Source organism: Pelodiscus sinensis, chromosome 28 (assembly GCF_052426305.1).
Source record: "Pelodiscus sinensis isolate ZL-2025 chromosome 28, ASM5242630v1, whole genome shotgun sequence".
NCBI classification, from domain to species: domain Eukaryota; kingdom Metazoa; phylum Chordata; order Testudines; family Trionychidae; genus Pelodiscus; species Pelodiscus sinensis.
The window spans coordinates 18,082,303-18,094,979 of NC_143079.1; the positions used below are offsets into that span (position 1 = coordinate 18,082,303).

At 53.4% G+C, this 12,677-nt stretch overlaps 4 non-coding genes across 4 annotated transcripts; 1 reads left to right on the forward strand and 3 right to left on the reverse strand.

Moving 5' to 3' along the window:
• Nucleotides 1-3,432: 3,432 nt before the first annotated feature.
• On the reverse strand, nt 3,433-3,514 carry TRNAS-UGA (transfer RNA serine (anticodon UGA)). The gene has a single exon. It is a non-coding gene; the product is annotated as a tRNA-Ser (tRNA).
• Nucleotides 3,515-6,750: 3,236 nt separating this feature from the next.
• Nucleotides 6,751-6,822, reverse strand: TRNAC-GCA (transfer RNA cysteine (anticodon GCA)). The gene has a single exon. It is a non-coding gene; the product is annotated as a tRNA-Cys (tRNA).
• Nucleotides 6,823-10,029: 3,207 nt separating this feature from the next.
• Nucleotides 10,030-10,111, reverse strand: TRNAS-CGA (transfer RNA serine (anticodon CGA)). The gene has a single exon. It is a non-coding gene; the product is annotated as a tRNA-Ser (tRNA).
• A 2,236-nt stretch (nt 10,112-12,347) lies between these two features.
• TRNAG-UCC (transfer RNA glycine (anticodon UCC)) lies at nt 12,348-12,419 on the forward strand. The gene has a single exon. It is a non-coding gene; the product is annotated as a tRNA-Gly (tRNA).
• The last annotated feature ends 258 nt before the right edge of the window (nt 12,420-12,677 follow it).

Below are 12,677 nucleotides of genomic sequence, written 5' to 3' on the forward strand. Positions count from 1 at the left end.
AGCCCCAGTGGCTGAAAGGGCCTTGGCCTGGCTTCCTGTCCCCAAAAGCAGGGGAACTGATGCCCAAATTCCTGCTGCTGCAGTGGCTACCTCAAGGCACCAGCTGGGGGGCAGGCTCTGGAGCCCAAGCCACACGGGGAGACTCAATATGACCAGGAGGCCTGGAGTGTGTGAGCCCTGCACAGAGGCTGCTGCTGGGGGCCTGCTTCAGTGGCCCAGCAGCTCAAGTTCCCCTGAACCAGCTTCTCCCCCTGGAGCCACCCCCCAGCGCTGCTGAGGCCCCTGACATGAGGCAGTGGGACCACCAGAGGAAGGTGCCAGCCTTAGCCCTTCCTCCCAGCCTCCTCCCCCTCCCAGGGTCTTTCCCCAGCCCCTCCCCAGTTCTACATTCACCACATAAATACCAGAGAAAGAACAGGGAAAAGTCCTGTTTGTGTTACCAGCAGGGGAAGGGGAGAGGAAAGTGGGAAGGGGTGTGTTGTGGGGGGATTGGTGTGTGCTGTGGGAGAAGGCACAGAGGGCAAAAAATGAGGAGTAACGTTGGTTAGAGCCAGGGCCGGCCCGAGGTATTCTGGTGCCCTGGGCACAGGCACGCGGCGCTGCCCCTGGGCACACAGCACATGCGCGGCCCGGACACGGCTGCTGGAGCGCAACCCGGAGTCTGCCTCTAGGGAGCACAGTGCAAGCTCAGCCCAGTCTGGCCCAGTTGTTGCTGCTGGTGTGCGCGCTGGGCCGTGTAAGGCCCCACGGCCATGGGGGGAAGGTTGCTACTGGCCGGCACCGCGGGGCCGGCGCTGCAGGAGCTGGGTGTGCGGTGCCTGATGCGCGCCCCTTACAGCTGCCATCAGGCCTCCTCCGTCGGTTGGTGCCTGGCTCAGCCATGCCTCTGTCTGGCCCTGGTTAGAACCAAGGGGATTGGTTTGAATGTGTCACTTTCACCCCGGGAGCAGCTCAGCCATGCAAAGGGGCTGCCTGGGGCAGGACATTAGCCCTGGAGGGCAGGGGTGGGTGTGGCAGTGACATCACAAGGGCCTTTTGCAGCCCCTCAGCTTATTGGCTAATGGAGATTGGGAGGTGATGACCTCACAGAGAGTCCATGACAATGGCCAGGTGGGACAGGCTGCAGGGCAGGGGCCATCTCAGAGCCCCCCATGGCTTTGCTGCAGGGAGTCTCCTTGAGAGTTGCCCTTGAGGCCTTTTCGGAGCCTTCTCCTTTCCCACGACTAACTGACCTAGAAGACCGACGTCCCTGTGGAGAAGGGAAGAGCCTCCAAGAAGGGTGGCTCTACCATAGCAGGGGAATTAGCTCAAGTGGTAGAGCGCTTGCTTTGCATGTGAGAGGTAGTGGGATCAATACCCACATTCTCCAGTGGTGGGGACAAGCCCCATTCTCCTTTTTACTGGCAGAGCCAGCCAGGGAGCTAAGTGGGTCCAGTAGCCCCACTTCCTACTTACTCTTCCCAAAAGCCAGCCACGCTGGGGCAGAGAGCTGCTGGACACCAGCCCTCCTGGGCCAGGCAGTGGCAGGAGCACTGGAGGCAGGTTGCAGATGGGGCAGAATTATCTCCACGGGAAAAGTGCTGCTCCTGCGCATGAGAGGAAGCAGGATTCACTCCCACCTGCTTGCGGGGCCGGCCCCTTTCCTGCTGCCCCAACTCTTATTCCCACCATGCATTTGTACAGGGGCCAAGGCACCTGGCTGGGAGCCAGGACTCAGGACCCTTTTCCAAAATATACGAATCCCCCCACCCCCAATCCTCTGTTCTGCTCACACAGGAGCCACAATGATTCCCACAGCACGTGCCAAGGGCCGCAACTTAACTGTGGTTGTGTTATGCTTAAAAAAAGCACCCGGGATTTTTTTCAGAGGGATAAGGCAACACGCCACATTTGTTGAACATACACACATTAATCAATGTTTATCATATGCATATGACACATCACACTCATGCACTCTCACACACACACAAGCACACTCCGTATAGTTCCGTGGTCACCAACAGGTCGATCGTGATCTAGTGGTCGATCGCGAGGCCTCGACCAGTCGCTCGTGAGGCATCCTGTCCGCCCCGCCCCCATTTCCCTCCCACCCCCGAGAAGCCCCACTACTTACCTCAAGTGAAAATGGAGGTAGTGTCGGCTTCCCAGGGATGGACAGAAGTCCCGCAGCTTAGCGCCACTTCAGACAATTCCAGAACTGCATTACAAGGGAATTAGCTCCAGTGCTAAAGTGCTCGTTAGCATGTGAGAGGCAGTGGGATTGATACCCACGTTCTTCAATGATGTGTGGTCCCTGTTTCTCTCACAGAGCCATCCAAAGGGCCAAGAGCCTCCAGTGGCCCCTCTCTCTTCCTACTCACTCACCCCAAAAGCCAGCCACAGCTTAGTTCCAAATCAGTAAATCTCATTGCACGAGGGATAACGCCCCTCCACTGCTGCTATTTCAAAATAGCTCCTGCCCATGGCCATTCAAAGTTAGTATTCCCCAGTGCCTCCTGAGGATCTAAGTGGAGGTAGAGCTTCCTGTGGCGGCTTCTTGTGCAACAACTCTTTTGTGGAATAGTTCTTTTGCAAAAGGTCTTGCACAAGAGAGGGTCCACAGTGCCATGTGCTTTTGTGCAAGAGCATCCATGGCAGTGTGGACGCTCTCTTGTGCAAGAAAGCACTGATGGCCATTTCAGATAGGGGCTTCTTACGCAAGAAATTAATTAATTAATGTTGCCTGTCAACACTGCCCTCTTGTGGAAGAGCTCTTGCAAAAGAGGGTTTATTCCTCATGGGGAGAGGAATAACTCTTCCGGAAGAAGCCCTGTTTTCTGATTCTGTACTGTAAATTTCCTTGCGCAAGAACATGTGTGCCGTATAGACGCTCTGCAAGTTTTTGTGCAAAAAGCCTGCAGTGTAGACGTAATCCCCGAGAGGGATTGCAGCAGAAATCTCCACCTGAGTGAAGACATGGCCTAATGGTGCAATTAGTTAGACGGTGACACTAAGGCTCTGTCTACACTCGTGGCTTCTTGCGCAAGTACAGCCGTTCTTGCGCAGTAATCTGCAGAGCATCCACACTGCCTGCCCGCTCTTGCACGAATAAATTTACAGTACAGCGTGGTAAGAGAGCGCTCCCTGCGCAAGAGCTACGCTCTGTTTTGACTGGTGTAAGCCCTCTTGCGCATGAGAGCAGTGTGGATGCTCAGCAGGGATTTCTTGTGCAAGAAAGTCCTATGGCTAAAATGGCCACCAGAGCTTTCTTGCGCAAGAGAGCGCCTACACTGCCATGGGCGCTCTTGCACAAAAGCACAGCTCGCACATGGCAGTGTGGACGTTTTCTTGTGCAAGAAGCCACAAGCGTACACGTTGCCTAACAGTCCCACAGCTGGTAACTCACAGAGGCCCTTGTTGCCCTAGGAAGGGGTGTGGCCAAAGTACAGGCCTCGCTGTGAGCAGGATTTAAACCTACACAGGGAAACCCTATTGGATTTCAAGTCCAACGCCTTAACCACTCAGCCATCACAGCTGCATATATTGGGGGACCAGGGAAATGGTAAATAATCCCAGTGCGCAGGCCTAACGATATCTGCCATAGAATTCACACAGCAAACTATTTTAACAGCTGTGCAGAGGAGTTCTGGCTGTTCTGGTGTTAGGCTGCCTTGGAGGTGAGTTCTGCTTCAAGGTCTTCTCTCCTCCTTCTTGGTCTTCCTTTCCCTTTTCCTTCCTCTTCTCTTCTCCCCTTTTCCTTCTTCTTGCTGGTCTCCTGGGATCACAGTTTATATAGAGAAACTCAATACCGCTTAGTTCTTCCTTAACCAATTATTTTAGTATAATTTCACTAACCAAACATAACATACTGTAACAGAATGACCTAACCAATCATACCCCACTGCCTTAGTTGATTTACACCCAGCAAAATCAATTATACAACAGACAGAAACAGATCCAAACCGGACTATCACACAGACAAACAATAGGAAAGTGAGGACAAGAATCATAGAACACCAATTGCACAACCACAACTATTGGTAAGCAGTCTTTTGCCAGACAACATGCTGGTAATTAAGTTTTCTCTACTCACCGTGAGATCTGTTTCCTGCCTGGTGACAGTGGGTGCCACTAGGATAAGACACTGCCCCCCCTTGTGTAACATTATTTAAATGTCATATAGCTGGAATGTGAGTATGTGACTCAAGGCTTTACAGCTAATTGCTGCTGCTCTTCCATCTGGCTGCAGAAGAAGGCTTCAGTTTAGACCTACTGAACACCTACAGGCCTTCCAATAGGGTTACAGAAAAACCACAGTGCTACATAGGACCTTTCCAGAGCAAAGATAGCAAGATCCACAATCACAGACAAATGGAGGTAAACACAACTGCACAGGGACTTGAACCCTTAATCTCTTGATAGAGAGTCAGATCCCTCATCCTTTAGGCCACACGCTCTTGTAGGAGCACAAAAAGGAGCTATGTAGACTTGGGCTCTCCCTGCTTCCCTTGCCTCCAGCCTGGGCTTGGCCTCTTTCCTCTCTGTCTCATGGGGTCAGGGGGAAGCAGGGGGCCATTCCAGAGTCTGATTGGGGGCGGCGACCTGTCCATGCCGTGATGGGGGAGGGGAGAGTGTCACAAGGCTTCTACTAGAGCTGGTACTTAACTAAAAACAAAAATAAACAAGCAGCTGGAATGGGGCAATTAGAGGGAGCCGGGAGAGCAGAGGCAGCCTGAGAGCTGAGAGTCACAGGTACCCAGCAAAAACATCAGCTGTTTGTCCCATGCTGCAAGGGGCAGCGCTCAGGGCTTTGAACTTTGCAGCCTGAGTTCAACTGTCAGTGGGATTTTCCTAGAATGGTTGTTGCAAAACCCTCCTGCTTTAGGTTTCTTGTCCTCAGGCTGGTGAGAAGAGATTTTTGTGCCTTCTGCTGGGTCCCAGCAGCTACCAGGCTCTGCCTATTGCCCCCGGGCCTCTGATAACCCATCCATTGGGTGTGGAGCTATTGCCTTGGGATCTGTCTGGGAGAGCGAGCAGCACAAGTGAGAGGCTAGAACAAGATTCACTCAACCGGTTTGTTTTTTTGGATCTGCCCCTTCTGCACCCCTAGAGACATTGAAACAAAAAAAGACCCATGAGAAGAACCCAGCTAGTTTTCTTTTGCTGTGATATAAATGGATCTAGCTCAGGGGTCTTTCTGCTTGTGATGCACTCCTGTGCTCCTGGGTTCTTCTGCCCTGACATTTGTAGATGGGCCAGTACAAATGAGCGTTACTCAGGCAGCCTTTTGTAGCTCAGCTGGTAGAGTTGCAGACTGTAGTGCTTGCTTCGCAAGTGATCCTTAGATTGCCCTGAAACTGACAAAAAGATTGTGGATACCAGCTGCCAATCACATTTCTTGGGCTGCACAGGCCTTGAGACCCCTCCAAAGCCATTTTAGCTTTCTTGTGCAAGAAATCCCTGCCAAGTGTTCACACTGCCCTCTTGCGCAAGAGCTCCTGCACAAGAGGGCTTACACCTGTTAAAAATAAGCATAGTTCTTACTCAAGAAGCCCTCCCTTACCACGCCGTACTGTAAATCTTCTTGTGCAAGAGCAGGCAGGCAGTATGGACGCTTTACAGAAGAACGGCCATTCTTGTACAATAATCTGTCGGTGTAGACATAGCCCAGGTGTCCCTGCAGATGGGACAGGAGGGTCTATTCTGTGCCAGGGGTTGGGTAACTTGTTGCCCTAACAACAGGAGTTGGCAAAAGTGAATTACTGCTGTGAACAGGATTTGAACCTGCAGATGGAAACCCCATTGGATTTCTAGTTCAATGCCTTAACCACTTGGCCATCACAGCTGTGAGCTCAGCAATGCCTCCTGGGCCAGGGAAACTGGTAAATAATCCCAGTGCCCAGGCCTGACGGCACCTGCCCCACAGAATTCACACAGCAAACCTGGCTCCCCGAGCACGGGGGAGTTTGGAGGCTTGTTGCTGGGCTGTGGGGTGAGGCACCAAACCAGGCCCCTCCTGCAGGGCCAGTGAGTGATCCAGAATCTGGGCCTCCTGCACCTGGGGAACAGCAAACAAAAGGTCGGGGGGGGGGACCCAGTCTCTCATTCCGGGGGGGGGGGGGGCTGTTAGTCTGTAGCTGTGACAGGTAAAAAAAACCAATGAATGGCCCTAGAATGAGAGAATCCTGCCTTGTGTCCATGTTTGCTGTCTCAGAGAGCGGCCCCATGGCTAAGCTGGCCCAGGCACCTGCCAGGTCTGGGGGAGGTGAGGGAGGCAGCCCCCAGTGGTGCCTGGCCAATGTGTCTGCTCTTCCCACCATCCCACCTTATGTAGCTGGAGTCGACTTCCTTCATTTGAGCTTGGCCATGTCCCCACAGCAAGACTAAAGGCAGCAAAGAGCAAACTTCTGGCCACTAGTCAGGTGCTCTCTGGTCTTACTTGGACTCACTAAATTGAACTCCAGAAGGTTGACGGCAGCCCGTCCTCCCCAGCTGAGTGTGGTTCTTGTTCTTCTGCACAGCCCAGCCCACGGAGACCAAGGACCTGCCAATGGGTATTCAGATCACACCCTTGTTGAATGGATGGAAACAGAAACCAGACACAGCGGATTTGAGGATCTTCTAGCTGAGAGATCAGTTTGCCTGGTTTATGTGTATTGGTGCCAGAAAACATTAAGGGTTTGTATTCATTTAAAGAGTCCACATACAATGGAAATCCAGGATGCAATAGAACTGGAGAGATAAATGTTTCTATTGAAGGAAAATTTCCTAAGGGGGCACTTGGATTTGAACCAAGGACCACTTGATCTGCAGTCAAACACTCTGCCACTGAGCTACACCCCCACACAAAACAGCTACCTGCAGCCCGTGTTGGGCACTGGACAGGGAACAAGAGGCTTTTGTGTGACACACATCTCAGGTGGGATGGACCCTCACTGACCCCAGGTTGTGATGGACCCTAACGAGGAATTTGTCCTGAACACATCAGAGCTGGGGCAGGACACAGGTTCTGTCCATACAGAAAAGTTATTTTGGAATAATGGCCGTTTAGAATAACAATGCCAAAGTCTGTGCAGCAATTCCGTTAATGTGAAGTAATCTGCAAACCTCACTCTACAAAGAATAACGCCTGTTCCCAATTAGCTATTTCAGAATAATGCGTGTGGAGATGCGCCACTTCCGCTATTTCAAAATGGCCCCTCCCTAGGCCCATTCTAAGTTATTTCTCCCAGGGCTTTAAATCGAGGTAGCTCATCTACATTAGGGGAGCCTGCCTCGGACTATTCTGAGGTTTCCCTGCAGTGTAGACGTGCTAGTTCAAAATAAGCTATTTTGGAATCACTATTCAAGACCAGCTTATTCCAAAATCAATGTGCCGTGTAGACATAGCCAGAGAGTCCTGAGAGATGAAGCTGTTGGTGGGAAGCCAGGAGAGCAGAGGCCAGTCTGAGACCTGAGTGTCCCAGGTCCCCACCAGAAACTGTAGCTGTAGGTCCCGTGGTGTAAGGGGCAGCACTCAGGACTTTGAATCGTGCAATCTGAGTTCAAATGTCAGTGGGACCTGCTGGGGAGGGGCTGGTTGCTGTGAGCTCCTTGTGCTCTGTGGGTTTTACATTCCTTGTCCTGAGGTTCCCCAGGGGCAGTTTTACTCCTGTGCTGGCTGTCTGAGGCCCAATGGAGCTTGGTCCCCAGACTGATCAGACTTGTGCTCAGGTGCCTGATGCTCTCCCAGCTGTAGGGCAGGTCACCTGCTCAGCCCATGCTGGAGGCAGCCAGACAGTGTGAGCTGAACAGAGGATTTGGGTGGGGAGGGGGTTGTATATTTGGGGAAGGGTCCTGAGTCCTGGCTCCTGGGCACGCGCCTTGGCACAAAGACCAATGGCCCCTGCACAAAGTGCATTGTGGGAATAAGAGTTGGGGCAGCAGGGAAGGGGCCGGCCTCTCAGTACCAGGGCACAGGCAGGAGAAGATGGGAGTGAATCCTGCTACCTCTCATGTGCAAAGGGAGCACTAGCCCCTCTCCCACCACTCCACCAGGCCCAGCAGCTCCGTGCCCCACTAGGTGGGTTTTTTCGGAGATCAGGGAGGAAGAGGGAGGGGGTCTCTGGATGCTCAGAGCCCCCGACTCTGCCTGTGAGAAGAAGTAATGAGAACAGCACAGACACTGAGGAATGTGGCTATTGATCCCACTGCCTTTCACGTGCTAAGTGAGGGCTCTGCCACCGGAGCTAATTCCCCCGACTGTGAGCAGTTTTCCTGCCCCACCCACCATGGGTTGGCTACAAGGGGCCAAATATTGGAAAAATCTCTTCCTCAAAAAGGATCAGCAGATTTGCATCTCTTCTCCGGGAAGGGATGCTGGGGGGAGCACATTCTAGATGTAGTCTAGACTCAGGGGCGATGGGACAGAGTTTCATGTAATAATGTCAGGGGTGCAGAAAGGAAGAAGAATTTTTTTTCTCCAACTCAAGATCCTGGGTGAGAGAATGAAACTGGTAAGTAACCAAATTAAAAATAAATTAAAAAGAAGCATTTTTGCACCCAGTGGAACTCCTTGCCACAGGATGTTGTGAAGGTGAAAGGCCAAAGTAGCTCAGTGGGGAGAGCGTTAGGGTACGTCTAGACTACCGCGTTTTGTCGACGGAAGTTTTGTCGACAGATACTGTCGACAAAACTTCCGTCGACAAAGAGCGTCCAGACACATTGAGTTCTGTCGACAAAGCAAGCTGCTTTGTCGACAGAACTCCATAGTCTGGACGCAACGTTACAGGCAATAACACCTTCTGTCGACAGAAGGTGTTTTGCCTCGTAAAATGAGGTTTACCAGCGTCGACAAAACTGCTGAGTTCTGTTGACGTTATGTCGACAGAACTCAGCAGTAGTGTAGATGCTGGTATAGTTTTGTCGACAAAAGTCCACTTTTGTCGACAAAACTAGGTAGTCTAGACACACCCTTAGACTGAAGATCTAAAGGTCCCTGGTTCAATCCCAGGCTTTGGCATGTGCTGATAGGGGCTAATTACTTCAAGTTGATGGGTTTGTTTAAAGCTGTCATCACAAGCTGCCCTGCAGGAGGAAAGTTGAGTTGCAGTGTCACTTGGGGGAAATCTGGTAAGGCCACAAGAAATACTCCCAGTTGGCCTGGCTGGAACATGGCACCACATGAGCATGTTGCTGGCACTAATGTGGTCCCCTGGGCCTGAGGAGTGTAAGAGTTGGGGGGCCCCTCTGAGTGTGGGGTGGGGCTGTCTGTTGGAGGGACACACACTGGCCTGGCCCCTCCCTTGCTTTGTAGGACAGGGCCTCCTGCTGTTCCTTGGCTACTCAGTTGTTGGGCTTATCCAAGCAGCAGGAGCTGTGTGTTTACCTGGGGAGCCACAATAAGATCAGAGCTCCCCCCATTTCTGCTTGGCTTTGAACTAGGAGCCTTTTGCATTGTGCATATTAAGCAAACAGCAAACCCCATAACCACCACACCACAGAAACATAAACATACTTGTCAGTTCTTGTCAGTTTTTTTCTGTACATAAACTTGGACAAATATTCTGTTACTAATTCTTTGGCCAAGGCCTTGGGGAAAGTTGCAGAGCTAGCGCAGGAAACAAGACCCGCGCCTCCCTCCTCCCCACCCCACACCCACACCCACACCCACACCCACACCCACACCCACACCCACACACTACTTCTCTAGACCTTTGCTCCCAACACAGGGCCGGGGGGGGGGGGGGGTGACCCACATCACATCCCCAACATTTCTGCCCTTAATAGATGGACCTTTGTGGGCAGCCCCAGACGCTCCATCCTCTGAACAACTATCACACACTGGAGCAGGGCAGCCCCCAGGGGTAGGGCTGAGCCATGGGGTGCTGGGCAGGGGGCAGAGGCTGCAGGAGCTGAGAGTTTCCCTAGAGCTCAGGGACCCATAATGAGGCACCATGTGCCATGTCTCTCTCGGAAGGCGCAGAAAGGGATTGACTGGGGATGGGGAGAGTGGCTCAGGGGTTGTGCAGCTTGTTGCCCTGGTTAGGGGAGTGGCCAAAACACAGGCCTCGCTGTGAGCAGGATTTGAACCTGCGCAGGGAAACCCTATTGGATTTCGAGTCCAACGCCTTAACCACTCAGCCATCACAGCTCTGAGTGTAGCAGTGCCCCGGGGCCAGGGAAACTGGTAACTAATCCCAGTGCCCAGGCCTGACATCACCTGCCCCACAGAATTCACATGGGAAACCTGGCTCCCCGAGCACAGGGGGAGCTTGGGGACTCCTCGCTGGGCCGTGGGGTGAAGCATCAAACCAGCCCCCTCCTGTGGGCCTGTGAGTGTTCCTGTCCCTGCTGTACAGACAGGGCCATAGAGCCAGGGAGAGATTCACTGAATGGGCCAAGGTCACTCAGCGAGTTTGAGCCCAGCTCTGCCCCCAGCTCCCTGCCCCACCCACCGACGTGCTGACTCCCTTGCTGCCAGGGGGCTGTTTGCATTGGCCTCTTTTGCTGTCTGTTCTGCTGTGAGACATTGGGACAGTTGGCCAGGGCGTCCCGCAGTTGCCATCTCCCTCTGTGCAGGTGCTGTCCAGAGCCCCGACTAGCAAACGCTGACACTGCTGTTAGGTCCAGACCAGAGGGGAGTGTTTAAGGGTTATTTCGGAAGAAGGGTTTTCTCCCCAAATAACTGCATCTAAACGGTGTTTTTTATTTCAAAATAAAGTATTTTGAAACAGCGCTCGGACGCGATTATGCAAATGTAGCGCAGGATATTTAAATCCCGGTTTCATTTACAATTTTGAATGTCTCCATTTGCATCCCTCTCCTGAAGGAGACTGCAAGTGTCGACATGTCCTGGGTGTTGCAACCTCCCAGCACTCACCTGATGTTCCCTCCCCGCTGCCTGAAGACGTTTGGGAGTCCTCCTGCGTCTCCTGGTGCTGCAGGTCATCAGCGTTGTCATCCTGAAGCTGCAGCCGCTGCTGCCCAGGTGTCTCCATCCCAGACTCCACAACTATCCCTGGAGACAGGGGCTCCCCACACCCCAGGATTCGGTCCAGTTCCTCACAGTATGCACAGTGCTGTGGTGCTTCCCCAGAGCGGGATCTGCCCTCACGGGCTCTCACATACCCCTCCCGCAATTCGTTGACCTTGGGTCTGACTTGGTCTAGGATGCAGGAGGGGGGAGGTGGCCTTTCTCTGCAAGGCCATCAGCCATTGGGCCATATGTTAGATAATTTCATGGAGGTTAGGTCCATAAAAGGCTAGTAGCCAGGGGATAAAATGGTGTCCCAGGCCTCTGTTTGTCAGAGGCTGGAGAGGGATGGCAGGAGACAAATCGCTTGATTATTGTCTTCGGTCCACCCCCTCCAGGGCACCTGGTGCTGGCCACTGTCGGCAGACAGGACACTGGGCTAGACGGACCTTTGGTCTGACCCAGTACGGCCGTTCTGATGTTCATATGTTCACAAATGTCCACATTCCTCCTCCTGGACTGCCGGGCCTGCAGAGACTCCCCCTCGGATCACAGCTCCAAGAGGGTCTTTATCTCTGGCCCAGACACTGACAGTGCCCAGCGTTTCCGCCCCTTGCTTGGTCCTGTGACCAGGGCTGGATTAAGGCCTGGGCTAGCCGGGCAGCCGCCCTTTATAGCTGCCATCAGGCACCGCGTGCCCGGCTCCCGGATTGCGGGCTGCAGTAGCTCCCAGCAGCCACCCTGCAGCGGCTGCCCGGGGGGAGGGGACATGCTAACCCCTGCAGCACCGGTCAGCAGCGCCTTTCTCCCCATGGCTGCGGGGCTCTGCATGGCCACTGGTGGTAGCCGGGCTGGGCCAGGCACGTGCATCCTGCCACTGCCAGCTCCGCGCATGCGCCCTCCCCCAACCCGGGGCGCAATTGAACTGTCAGCCCGGGGCACCGGAATGGCTCGGTCCAGCCCTGCCTGTGAAGTGTCCCTGGAGGAGTCTCTGGGGGTTGTGCCTGTGACATAGGTCTCCGGAAGGCAGAAGTGCTTCATCTTAGGCGAAGGACCCAGAAACAACACTTTACAGCAACAAACACAAGGGCGGCTCTTGGTCCTCATCCCTGAGCCACACAGAGTATCCAGAAGTCACTTCCCCACCTCTCCCTTGGCTGCTCTAGAGCTTAGCCCAAAGTCTGATAAACTCTACTCTCCCACCCAACAACCCCTGGGACTCCTCTTCCACCCGGCTCCTCACACCACGGAGAGTGCAGGGCAGCCACTACCCCAGCGTCACCACTTCTGGTCTTTGCCTAGTGGCCAAGAAGTTCTGCTTTACCCAAACCACACAGGCACCCTCTCACCTCTGGCTAGCCTCATGGCAGACGTGGGTTTCCCTAATTTATTTTCCCAGCAGCTTTACAGGCAGGCATTGGTGATATAGTGGTGAGCATAGCTGCCTTCCAAGCAGTTGACCTGGGTTCGATTCCCAGCCAATGCAGTGTAAAGAGAGAGCATCAAAGCTCCTTGCTGAGCCTTTTTACTTGAACCCTGAAAAAACAGGCACAAACAGGTCCTGCAGCTGTGGGCTGCCTCTCACAGCTCTTCATCCTCTCCGAGAGCATGCACAGTAATGCGGTTCCTCCCTCACATACCTCTGCTGCGACTCCTTGACCTTGGCTCTGACTTGGTCTAGGATGTGGGGATAGGAGGGAGGTGGCCTTTCTTTGCTAGACCATTGGCCATTTGGCCAAAAATG